Genomic DNA, 13,203 nt, shown 5'->3' with positions numbered 1-13,203 from the left:
GGATACAAAGAGATATTTTAATTTTTCTATATTTGTTGAGGTTTGTTTTGTGTACTAGTATGTGGTCTGTTTTAGAGAACCATGATTTAGTATCTTAGCATGACTATGTGGGCCTTCTGCCTAGTTAGAAAAGTAGCTGCCTGGGGACCACATGCTCTAAGACAGTGTCAGACCTAGCCACACCAAACCATGCTGCTCCAATTTTCTACCTTTTGTAACTCTAAAAAGATACCTGTCCAACTGCTGTTCACAAAATGTAGTTTAAGCAATCCCTGACAAAAGGGGTCCTCCACATTTCATCTAGAATGTTTTCTCATCTTGTCTCTTTAGGCTACCTAAAAGAAAGAAAGAATCAACTGAATTTTTTATCCCTTCCTTCTTGGATATTAGAAGCTCTACTGATAGTTTGAGACTGAGGAACCAGGTTTTTTTAATTCCTCTCACATCCAGATCCCTCAAGTGCCACAGATGTTCCCCATGGGCTTTCATTATTGGTCTTCCATCCAAGATCCTGGTTGGGAAATTGAACATCTGGTGGCAGGACCCCTTGATCTGCCCCATGTTCTTGTTCCCAAGTAACTGGTGTGCTCCCCCTGATCATTATCTTTCTTCTCTCAAGAGCAGAACACTCAGGACAGATACTAATTTGGCCCAGGTATGAAGATGAGGCCCTAAGAAGTGGATTGACTGCTCTGCCACCGCACAGGAATCATCTAATGAGAACCCAGTTCTCTTTTAAAATTTCTGACTTCAGGAGTAGTTAGCAAGTTATTAACAAATATAGTTCCTTCCCCTCTGAGGGGAACTTCCCTAAGGAAAACTGAAGTCTGGGGTTTCTACTGGGGAGTCTGAGAGAAGGGGAGATAATGTTTTAATATTCTAATATTGATATGTTCTAACTTTTGAAGTTACCCCACAGTTCTTGTGCTCTGTTCTATTTTCCATTATTTCTTTTTTCTTTTTTTATTTTTTTTCAATTTTTAAGTAAGCCTATAATTGTTTGATAACATCATGACATTTCTGAACAAAGTGTATTTTAGTGATTCTCCTTCCTCATCTCTCCCACCCCTGCCAGCCCATATCCTCCCTTGTAGCCTCCTCCCTCTCCCAGCCTCTTCTTTTATGTCTCATGGCCCTTTGGCCCAAATTCCCATCTTTTGTCATTATCTATTACTCTGTCTTGAACTCCTTTTTTCCTTTTTTTACAGTTCTGTTTGCAAAGATTTAATTGCCTCATTTTCAGTCTTTTCAATTCCTCCTTGCCTAGGCCATAATCTTATGAATCAAAAGCATTCCTCATGTCTAACAGAGACATCTTCCTTTCTAGCACTTTCTTTCTCTTCTTAGTTTCTGTTTCTTTGTGCATGTTAACTGTCTGTTCTGGTATGTGGTCTATGTTTTTCATGAACCTTGAACATATTTATCTTTTAAAATTCCTGGTCTGATGATTTCAACATCTGTGTTACATCTGAGTCTGCTTCCAGTACTTATTTTATTTCTTTGGACAGTTCTCTGTTGCTTTTTTGGCGCACTTTGCAATGTGTTGTGAAAGCTGGCCATGTTGTATTGGGTGATAGGAACTGAGGAACATAGTTGTTTGATGTGAAGATTTGTGTTAGGCTAGGCGTGGAGTCTTGCTTGATGGTTGATCCAACCAATGTTCACATTCTTTCATTTGCCTCACCTCTTAGACCCTAGAAAATCTTAGATGCTGCGCTCAGTCAAGAGTCTGCATTTCACAGCAGTTTCAAACACAGTCCGCGGCTGTTCTGTAGGAGTTCTTTTGGTCTAGTGTTCATCACAGTTCCATCACCTTATGAACAATCTCCTTTTTCGAGTCAGGCTGTTTTGCTGATGGTGGTGCTCTCACACGTCTCTCCAGTGGCATATGGTTTTTGCACTCTTAGGTACAGCAATGATTAGAGTGAGAAAAAATGCATATCTTCTAAACAGGATAAGGTTTGAATGACCCTTTCCCTCAAGGTCAGGAACTTTCCCATGGAGAAGTTACAAAGACTGTGTCATCATCACTTCTCTCTTCCTTCTCCCGCCAGAGTCAAGAGGACATTTTTCTTGGATCCTTACGTGAAAAGCTGGCGACTGTCCAGAATCACTGAAGTCTGGGTTCCATTCAAAAACTGTGTCTCTGTAGCCTCTCAGTCTTACTCTAGTCTATACTCAGCATCCAGTGGGTCATCAAAGTTATCTTTAAATGTTCCCACAGGATCCTATGCCCAGTGGCTTTTGTGACCTGTGAGCAGATCTTGGTTATTTCTCTGGATTCTTATCTTCCCATTTTAGGGTTGTGATAACCACACAGCTTCAATTCAGTTTAGTCCAAAACTGGGCTCATTTTAAATGTTCAGGTTTTCTTGTAAAGGAGTGACAACATTCATGCTCTCTTCACATATAGAAGCTGAAACTATAAATCTTGCTTGCATTATATTAATGATGATTTAAAAATCTTTCCATTGCTTTATTGCTTTCCATTAATTTATACAGATTGGTAAATTTTTAAGAAAATCTTTTAAAAATAGTTATACCTGACAACACACACATATTATACATATACATATATGCATATATCCCCAATACACCAAGAATATCATATTAGTCAAAATTAAATGTTCCAAATTTTATCAAATCCCAGCCACTTTTATTAGACCCTTGCACTTTTAAAAGTGTTTGGAGTATAAATTTCACAGGAGGACTCAAACACCTATAGTTACAAATCTCTGTGAAAGTATTTGACTTTAATATAGTCTGGCACATTTATACCAGCTATGATTGCAAAACTTAAATGTGTTCTTCTGAAACTACATTAGAAGCCTTGTATTAGAAGCAAATAATATAGATTGCCATAGTCTATTTATCTATATTATATGTAGAGAAAATATCCCCATCCAGATGATTAAGAATTTTGCTTAACATTTGTTTCTCTTGATAAAGTAAATAAATTCCTGTGATGAGGAATTTTCTTTGATTCGTGTTGAATTCCTTTTATTGCTAGCTGGTAGTAGACATGAGCAATAATAATTTTCTTAGAAGTTATGGAAAAGGAAGCATCTGACTTCCTTTGTTTATTACAGAAGCTTCCTATGCCCCACATTAGAAGGCTCTGTGGTTCAGAGGTCTTTTCTTTCTCAGAAGAAAACTTTTCTATCTGCCAAGTTAGATAAGTCAAAGGAGCAACAAAGATGCAGAAGTGGGTGTTAAAGACTTTCCCTTTAAGTCTTATACTCAAAAAGCAAAGCTTATTTGCCTTAGGCTATATGAGGTTTCATAGTTGAAGGGCGATGGCGCAGATGTAACAGGTTTGGTGTGAATATTCCATGTGAAGTTCAGGAATAGAGGATATTACTGAAGCAGAACAGCAAATGGGAATATCAAAAGTGACTTTACAAATGAGGGTACAATATATTGTCCTTTATTACATAAAATCTGGAATGAATGCACATTAAGAAAATATAGAAACATTTCTATGTCATCTTCCATGTTGACTTTTCATAATAAAAAGTTCTTGATACATGTGAGATTTAAACTGGCTCTTTAAAAAGCAATCGCTTTGTTCCCAGATGTAGGGTTCTAATTCCATTCTGTACCAAAAGAAATCAGAGATCTATGCAGAAATGGAAGAACATTGGTTCTTGGGACAGGGAACACACAAAAAGACACCAGAAGCCAGTATTGGGGGCTCACAGCTGTGATCCCAGCTATTCCAGAGGCTGGAGGAGGAAGATCACAAGTTCAAGTCCTCCCTGAGTTAGAGTAAGTTGAAAGCCAATCTGGGTTAGTGAGAACTTGTATCAAAATTTTAAAATATCAATAAATAAATGCCTGATGAGATAGATCAATTATAGACTACCTACCTAGCACACATGAAGCCCTGGGTTTCATCCCTAGCACTGAGAAGGAAAAAAAAAAAGCAGGAACAAATCAGCAAAACACACATTGGAATATCTCATTCTGTAAGAAAATAATAAGCAACAAAGACAGTATATATCAAAGGAGCAAAGGAACCATTTTGAAAAGCTTTCAGAGGGTTGGTGAGATGGCTCAGAGATTAAGAGTTCTTGCTGCTCTTCCAGAGGACAGGAGTTGATTTCCCAGTACCAACCTCAGGTGCTCATAATTGCCTGTATACTCAAGTTCCAGAGGGGCAGATACTCGCAGACACTTACAAACATATGGCATACACAAAGACACACACATACATACTTTTTCTTTTAATATTTTTATTGTGGTTTTGTGCATTTCATACAATAGATCTCAATCAAATTCCGACCCCTCCCCCTTCTATGCCCCGCATATCCCCACCCCTCACCAGATTTCATGCATCATGTCATATATGTTAAGTCCTTTCTGGTCACGCATTTGTATACAGATGTCCCTCAGTGCAAGTTCATCCACTGAAGTCAAGTCAGCCTATACAGAGTCTCTCCCTTTAAGATCTACTCTCCCACACCCAGGAGTAATCAGTTGCCAATAGTTCCTAAGCCTGCTGCCCATTTCCCTCATTTTATGCTGGTCTTTTGCCTTATTGAGTCTTCATGGGTCTTGTGAATGCTGTCACCTCTATTGCAAGTTCCCAATGATTTCAAAGCCTCTGTTTCCCTATGTTCATGTACCAGCCCTGGCTCTTACAACCTTTCTGTACCCTCTTCTGCAATGGTCCCTGAGGTGGGTGGGTAAGGTTTAATATAGGAGTCCTATCCAGAGACAGGTACTCTACAGTCTCTTATTCTCTAAAATGTATACAGCTATGGCTGTCTGTGTGCACAGCACTCTGCTGTATGAGGAAGCTTCACTGTTGAGTGTTGAGGAATGTATTAGTATTCTCTCTACCCCCTGTTCCACCATGTTCCATAAGCCCTAGGCATAAAGGTTCCACTGTAGATGTGTCATTTAGGGCTGGATATATATTCTCAGATATATATTCTCTGTGAGACCAAGTTGTGGAACTCTATAACAGCCTCCATCTGCTGTAAAAAGAAACTTTTTTGATGAGTGATATAGTTATATTTGTCAGGGTAGTAGGTAGGCAGGTCTGTATTTGGCATATCTGCAGTCCAGGGGCAAGGAAGGGATAGCCTGACGAAAGTATAAAATTACATTAGAGGATTAAATTAGTCTGAGTTAGGAAGCTAATCAAGAGATCTGAGTCAGAAGAGCAGGAGTGGGCCTGAACCCAAGGCTTGAAGGGGGGTAGTGTTGGGGGCAGGGAGTGGAGGTGCTTAGGCTGCAGGGGAATCAAGACTTATACACATAAGTTTTTTAAAATTAAATATTTAAAAAGCTTTCTGTATCTAAAAATGAGAAAAAATCAGTAAGAAAATGAAAAATATAATGCTGAATTATAATTCAAAGTAGAAAATAAGTGATTTCATACCAATCTAAATAATTAAATGGAATAAACAACAAGTGGGTAAGTATAGTTATATGTCCAGATTGAAGAATCTTAGCTCATCTATGTAGGAGCTCCACATCAAGGAGGTGCACACCTCCCTACTCCTCATCTGGGGGCTGCTAGTGGTTCTCCTTCCAGAGAGTGTACTATGGAAGGGGGACAGGAGAAACTTTCCCAGAAGCCTGGAAGTTAATGCTCTGTCAAGAGTGAGTCAAGGATGTCATTAGAGATGTCCATTCTGCTGACTGTGCATCTTTGATGAGATGTGAATGGCACTTTCCCTGTGTGGTATCCATCCAAACACTGGTAAGTTCATGTAAGTGTCAAGAAACTATCAGAAGGAGCAAGTTGTGGGGGTGTCTACAATATACCAGTAACTTCTCAGGATTAAGAAGGTGGGCTAAAACAAGGAGGCCAGAGGAGGTAACAGGAGACAGAGGAGGCCCGAGAGTAAGGGGGAACATGCTGTGGATCAATTCCTGGGACTCTGAAAGGTCATTAATTAAGAAAACTAAGAGCATTCTAACCAAGTGTGGGCTTTGGTTAGTAAGAAAGAGTATTGCTTTATTAGCTGTGCAAAATGTCTTCTATTCAAATAAGATGTTAAAAATTGGGTACAAAAATACAACACTCCAAAAGTTAGGTAGATCTCGTGTAAGTATGTGTTCAAATTTAAGACTACGCTAAAATTTTAAAATGGTTACTAAAGGATCAGTTGTTACAAACTTCCAATTAGTGCACAGGATTAACTACAGGAGAATTAAGACTATCTGACATTTAGCTTGAAACAGTTCCTCCATTTTTAAGTTTTTACTGCAATAAGGTCTAGAGTCTATTCACCTATCTACTCAACGAAGTATCTGAGCACACACTGTATGCCTTCTCTGCCAGCTGTTAGAAAGAAAGTGATGGGCAAAATGGTCATATATGTCTGCCTTTGATCACACTGAAAAGAGAAATGGAGAAATACATGATTGTGACACTTAAGACCGTCAACTTGCCTAGATCTAGAATTATCAGAGATAAGCCTTTGCACATGGTTCATCTAGATCAGCGTAGTTGATGTTAGAAGACTCACCCTAAATATAGGTAATATCATTCCATGTGCTGGGGACTAAATGAAAGGGGAAAGTGGACTTAGCACAAGCATTCATTCATTTCTACTTCCTGATTACAGGTGTATTGTGATCAGTGGGCTCCCGTCCTGCCGCCATGTCTTCCCTCTGCTCCTGAATTCTATCCCTCAAACTGGAAGTCAGAATAAATCCTTATTTCCTTAAATTGCTTCTTTTCAAGTGTTTTGTCACAGCAATGAGATAAGTAAACAATGCAATGTTTTAAAGTAGCCCTAAGTCCAAGAGAAAGAAATCACAGAGAATATGAGGGGCTCTAAAGGCAAATTCACTGCAAGGTAGTGATGGGGTCAGAGAAAGTTCCAGGGTTAGTGAAGCTGACTTTGCTGTGTGCATGAGAGCAGAGAGGATGCTGAGGATGAGGGACGGCTCCTAACTGAGGAAGCCACATGTGTACAGCCCTGAGCACAGAGACCAGGATGTGCTAAGGATCTAGAAGAGGATGAGCAGGGCTAGAGCAGAGAACACACAATGGCCCTGCAAAGGACCTGGCTGGCTTTGTGGGTGCTGGTTTGCCTTAAAAGCACAATGATCCCTGGAGGGATGGGAAGTTGTCACATCCTGTCCACAGCCACCCTACCATTGAACATCTTCTGAGAAGGTGCCTCAGGAGGCAGAAGAGGCCATCGCAGTGTGGTCCTAAGATTTGCAGATCCCCCGTGGGAATGCCATCTTTCCACACTCCAGGCAGTGGGAACATCAAGAGTGTGGCTGGATCCTGGCTTCTCCAGCTTCCCATCATATGCACTGCTCCTTGTCTGCTTGTCTTCACCCCAGATAAAGCTGATCATCTTCTCCTGTCTTGCTTCATAAACATCACGGGGCCCAGGACATTGCATGGCCCTGCACACATCCATCTGTGCTATTTGACTGCCAGCATTTTGAGGATGAAGACTATGTTCTATTTTTAACAGTCAATAAAACATTGAGTGGAAAGGCAAAGCAAACTCTTATGGTCACTTGAGAGACAGAACACTGATGATGAACTTATTCCCTTAGGATTTGTTGGCTTTGTCTGAGGGGTGCTGGTCAGGAAGCAGGTGGTCACTGGTCAGGGGGCAAGTGAAGACAACTTGCAAGAGTCATTGAAAGGTGAAGGGGGGGAGGAGAATCTACTGGTCCAGAGACCTCTGCTAGCTTTTCAGCTGCCTGTGACTCTGGGTATTAAGATTTTGTTTCTTTGCCTTTCTTGTTTTGTTGACTGGTACTTCTGTTTTTCTCTTTCTCATAAAGAAATCTGAATTTTTCTTATTTGAATTTCAGAACACAGTAGAACTTCTGTCTTCCTTCTTTCCTTCTTTCTTCCTTCCTTCTTTCTCTCCCTCATCCTTTTTTCCTTGTTGTCTTTCCTTTCACTATTTCTTCTTTCTCCCTTCTCTTTATCCCTTCATCCCCTGCCCCAGGGAACTGGGGCTCCTGGCACACTAGGCAAATGCTCATCCACAGAGACACATCTCAGCCCTGAAGCTGTTGTCTCACCTGCCCCAGCACACAGTTCATGATGTGCAGTGTCTTCACTCCCATGAAGCCTCCTCTCCTGAAGACAGATAGGAAGGAAAGGTAGTGCAGGTCTAGAGAAGTCCTATTGGTACTGACCTGGGTGCCATTTCTCTTCTTAAATTCAAGAAAATGCTTGAAATGTAAATGAGAGTGACATTGTTGCAGGGATGATGTATAAACTCAAATGCATTCTGTTTCAAGCAGATTTTGCACATATTTCAGTGTTTTGTTTTGTTTTGTTTCTCCTATAACTGTGCCTTCAGCTTCTGATAAACTTGTTTATTTTTAATTTTTAAAAAATTTACTATCTGCAAATTTCATACAATGTATCTTGATCATATTTAGATCCCTCTCCCAATCTACACACTTCATAGACCCCCGCTGAATGTCATACATTCTGCCATATATGTTAAAGCCTATTGAGCCAAGTTTGTGTCCCCAGGTGTCCCTCAGTTTAAGTCCATCCACTGGAGCCTGGTCAACCTATCTAGCATCGACCCCTTAAAGAAAACCAACTCCTCCCTCTACCAGTAGTCTTCTGTTGTCAATAGTTCCTCAGCTTAGGTTGAGGGTTCTTACCTATTTCCCCACTTCTATGCTGGGGATTTTTTTCTGGTTTAAGCTTACATGAGTCTTGTACATGTTTTCACCATGGCTGTAAGGTCGTATGAGCAACTTCCCAGGAACCTGGAAAACTCTGCTTCCTTGTGGTCATTTACCACCAAACGCCTACTGAAAAATACACATACAATATTATGTGAATGCATGTGTATACCTGAAGACTAGATCACAAGAAACACAATGACAGACAGGAGAAGCCTCCTTTGGACCTGATGGTCAAGGGAGGTCAAGACACTCCGAAAATAACACAGGCTATTGCCACAGATACCTCCCAGAACTTGAAGGTAAAACCCTATTGCCAAAGTCAGAACATACTCAGACACAGAACTTAAGGCAATGGAGGTGTAAATGACCTGGAAGCTTCCTCCCTGAAGACTAGCCCTCATAGTATCAGAGAATAATGCAAGCTGCCAAGGAGAAAACCAATCAATGGTCCTACCCAGATGTGAAGCCTAATAAACTATAATGACTGGTCAACAAACTATATCAGTGCAATAGTGGTGCTTCTATCTTGAGGGTAATCAACAGCTTTCTAATTGGATTTAAGGCCCACTCAATGGAAGGGAACTCATGTGTGGTACTGTAAACATAGCCAAATACATGTGGCTGGAGAGGCTATAGATCCTACAGAAAAACCTACCTCTGTCATATCCCTAAACCAAGAAAATTTCTTACTGTATAATAAATAAGTATCCTTATATATACAGACAAGTGTACCTCTCACCACTCATCAAAAAGCTTCTTTTTACAACAAATGTCGACTATTACAGAGTTTGACAACTGATAGAACCCAGAAAATAAGTATCTGTGAGATGCCCAGTCCCAAATGACACATCTGCAATGGAATCTCTACATCTAAGGCTTGGGGAACATAGTGGAACAGGGGTAGTGAGAATATTAATGCCTCTGTCAACTCTCACCAGCAAAGCTTCCTCATACAACAAAGGGTAATTAACCCAGAAAGCCACAACTAGCCAAAGTGCAGAGAATGAGAGACTGTAGAGTGCTTGTCCCTGAATAGGACAACCAATATTCTGTCACCAAAAGCTTCGGAATCATTTAAGAAGAGGGGAGTGGAAATACTTCATTGTTTTATGAACACCAGTAACAGTCTGAACATATCTCACAACTGATTACAATAAAACAGAATTATAGCTCCAGCTTCATTTGGTACATTCACTTTGAATGAGATGGATCTGGGGGATAATGAACCTTCTATTAGCTAAGGACATTTTGTTTTAGGACAAATCTTGATAAAACAGTGAAAATAATAAGATCACATTTCTATCATCAATTCTATTGATCAAAATGTGAATAATACACTAATGGCTCACAGAACTTCCAAGTGTGATTGTGCAGGTTGTACACTACACAAGTCCAGCAGTATTCATCACACATGCTGTTGACTTGTGCACTTCGATCTCATAGTTATACACAGGGACTCTGAAGGTCCTCCCAGTGCACTATGTATATGTTGGTTTCAAGTTACCAGTCCCTGACTCGTTAGTGATGGACTACAGACAGTTGTAAGATCATTCACGAAGTTAGTTTAAAATATTTTTGATGAGATTAGCATTCGAGAAAAAACATTATTCATTGGTTCACTTATATCTACCAGTGAATATGCCAACTTTTCATTTATGTTTTAAATGTCCTTGTTTAAGTGACTGCTGTCCATTGCTGTCTCACCAGTTTTATGGCTGTACAGTGACATCTTAATAACATCTTATAGAATTCACTGTGAAGCCATCAAGTCTTTGATTTCTGGTTCTGAGGTATGAATTTTTCCCAACTAAGATGTTTGCATGATGGGTATTAGACCTCTGTGTTCTCTTGCACTTACCAATGCTGCACAGATATACTATACATCATTTTAATTATCAGGTGAGAGGTGTGGTTATTCAAGAAAGAGCTGGCCCAGGACTTCTGAGACTTGCTGGGGATAAAATAGATTCTAGAATACAATCTGGTAACTTATCCTGAGGGATGGTTAGTTTGCTTGATCTATTTTGTCAAGATGAAGAAATCTTGCTAAAAATAAAAGTTAACTAAGTCTATAAATTTTTAAAATATTTTATTTATTCTTTTTACATTTTTTGTGTGTTTGAGTATATTGCCTGCATGTATATAAGTGCACCTGTGTCATGTAGTAGTCATGAAGGACAGAAGATGGTATCAGATTCCACTAGAACTGGAGGTCCAGATGGTTATTAACCACTTTGTGGGTGCTGGAAATCAAACCTGGGTCCTATGAAAGAGCAGCCAGTTCTCTTAACCACTGAGCAATCTCTCCAGCCTCCAACAGTCTATTATTAATGATTGTAACTCCCATTAAGGCCTTTATGAGGAGTCAGGGCTGAACTCTATAGAAAGGTTTATTAGACATTAATTCATACACACTGTACATTCTAAGCTTGCACCTCGGATGGTTGTTAATAGAACTTCATTTTTGAGATCACATATTATGATATCATAAGTGATATGATACTATTACATTTTTCCATTGTAGCTAAAAACCTATTTCATATGGTTGACTCATCTCTGTGTACTCCAGGAAAGTCACCAGAGACCCCCAGCCAGGTGCAGCAGTCACTGAACAATGTCAACCAGCAGGCTGATCTTGAACACCAGGCTCTTATATAAACGAGGATGATGAAAGTGAATCTGTTGACAGTTTTACTGGAAAAGGGTGCAGATATAAAATTTGGCCCAATAGATGGAACATGAAAAGAAGAAACAACTGCTTACTGTCTCCTTACTTTCCACAGTAAATTTATTCTCGCCGTTAAGATGCTTTCTTCAAGGCCAGGGACCATGTCTGAAATACCAATTTTCTCAATACCCATCTGTGTTATTTCCAAGGCTGTGCTGTGTGACTTCACAGCACAGTTAATGAAATTTCATTTGGAAGGATCTAAAAGAATATAAAAAGAGGAACATGCCTTTCACTGAGAGCAAAAGGATGTGTTCTAGAATAATGATCATTTTCCACATTACCGTGTAATAAATGTCCATTTTGTTATAGTTTTACAAACCGTAATGAAAAGATAAGCAGAAATATGAAATAAATAGGCTGCGGTCAGGAAGTGATGAAACAGTTGCCATAGGGTTTAACATCAACTTGCCTTTACCTTCCCAGATGAATAGTGATGAGAAATGAATGCAGTGCTAATTGCAAAATGAGCACTTAGCAATTAAGAATTGGCAAGTGCTGCATCATCTTGGGACGGGAGTGAGGCTGATGGAGAGTGTCAGGAGAAACATAAAGATTTATTTTTCCAGAACAATATTACTCCCTGTGGTAGAGGAAACAGGTGGCTGCATCTTTCAGCTCTTGTAGCATCAACTAAGTTATAGAAGGCTGTTTTATATTCAAAGATACAATTTACATTCAAATTATACTTATAATCGATACACTATGTTGCTAAAATTCTTTGGAGAGGTATAAACAATGCCTCCCAGTTCCTTCCTTGGTTCCAACCACAAATCCACAAATCAAGGCATGATGCCACTGAAATGCACTCTGGAAAGCCAATGAGTTTATTGGCCTTACTTACAAAGCAATGCGTGAGGGGTACTTAGAGGAGTATGGGTGCTCCCCACCTAAGGAGGCACCAAATGTCTTCATCCAAGCATGGATGATGGCTTCTCCATAGCTGGACAAAATGTCTAGAGACCTTCCTTCAGTCTTTCCCAGCCTATACACTCTAACCCTTCCCATAGGCAACATGTAATTAGGGCAGAATTGTTCTTCACAGTTAGAAGTGATTTGATACTCAGGTGATGGTCATGTGACTCTCCCTGCCCCTACTCCTAGGCTGGGTATGAACAGTCAACAAGCTTAGCTGTGATGCTCTTTGGCAAGAAGGATGCTCAGGAAGATGATGTCTGCCTGACTCAGGACAATCCTGTACAACAAGTGAAGTGAAATACATTTGGTTCTTGGCATTGATCACCCATCCAGACTGTTGGGTTCAGGACAGTAAATAGATTTGTCCTTCTAGGAGTACTCTAATTGCCTGAAAGGAGGTTCTTGAGGCATTGTGCCCAGAAAGATTTGAAGGATTCACTGAAAACATGTGATTGACATTTGCAGAGGAAGCAGTAAATAGTGCTTATGTTAGTCAGCTTTCCATCACTGTAACACATACTTGAGATGATCAATTTAAGAAGATGAAAGGTTTATTTTGCCTCACAGTTTGGAGGTTTCAGTCAGTTGACAGTGTTGCTTTGGGGCCTCTGCAAGATGGAAGCATTTGGTGGAAGAAATTGCTCACATCATGGTAGTTATCAAGAGAGGAGGAAGAAATGCCCAAAACCCCAGTATCCAATTCAAGGACACACCCCCAGTGGTTTCTTTCTTCCTCCTAGATCCCATCTTCTAGGGGTTTCAGGACCATCCAGTAACGCCATAGCTGGGGACCAACCTTGAAACACAGGACCTTTGGGGACACTTACCAAACCACATCATAATCTACCTGATAATATTCCCAGGTCTAATAGGGCTTATAAGTTAGCTGAAAAGGCAAAAATAAATTCCAC

This window comes from Nannospalax galili, unplaced genomic scaffold (genome assembly GCF_000622305.1).
Source record: "Nannospalax galili isolate Female #2095 unplaced genomic scaffold, S.galili_v1.0 scaffold305, whole genome shotgun sequence".
Lineage (NCBI taxonomy): Eukaryota > Metazoa > Chordata > Mammalia > Rodentia > Spalacidae > Nannospalax > Nannospalax galili.
This window is presented reverse-complemented; position numbering follows the sequence as displayed.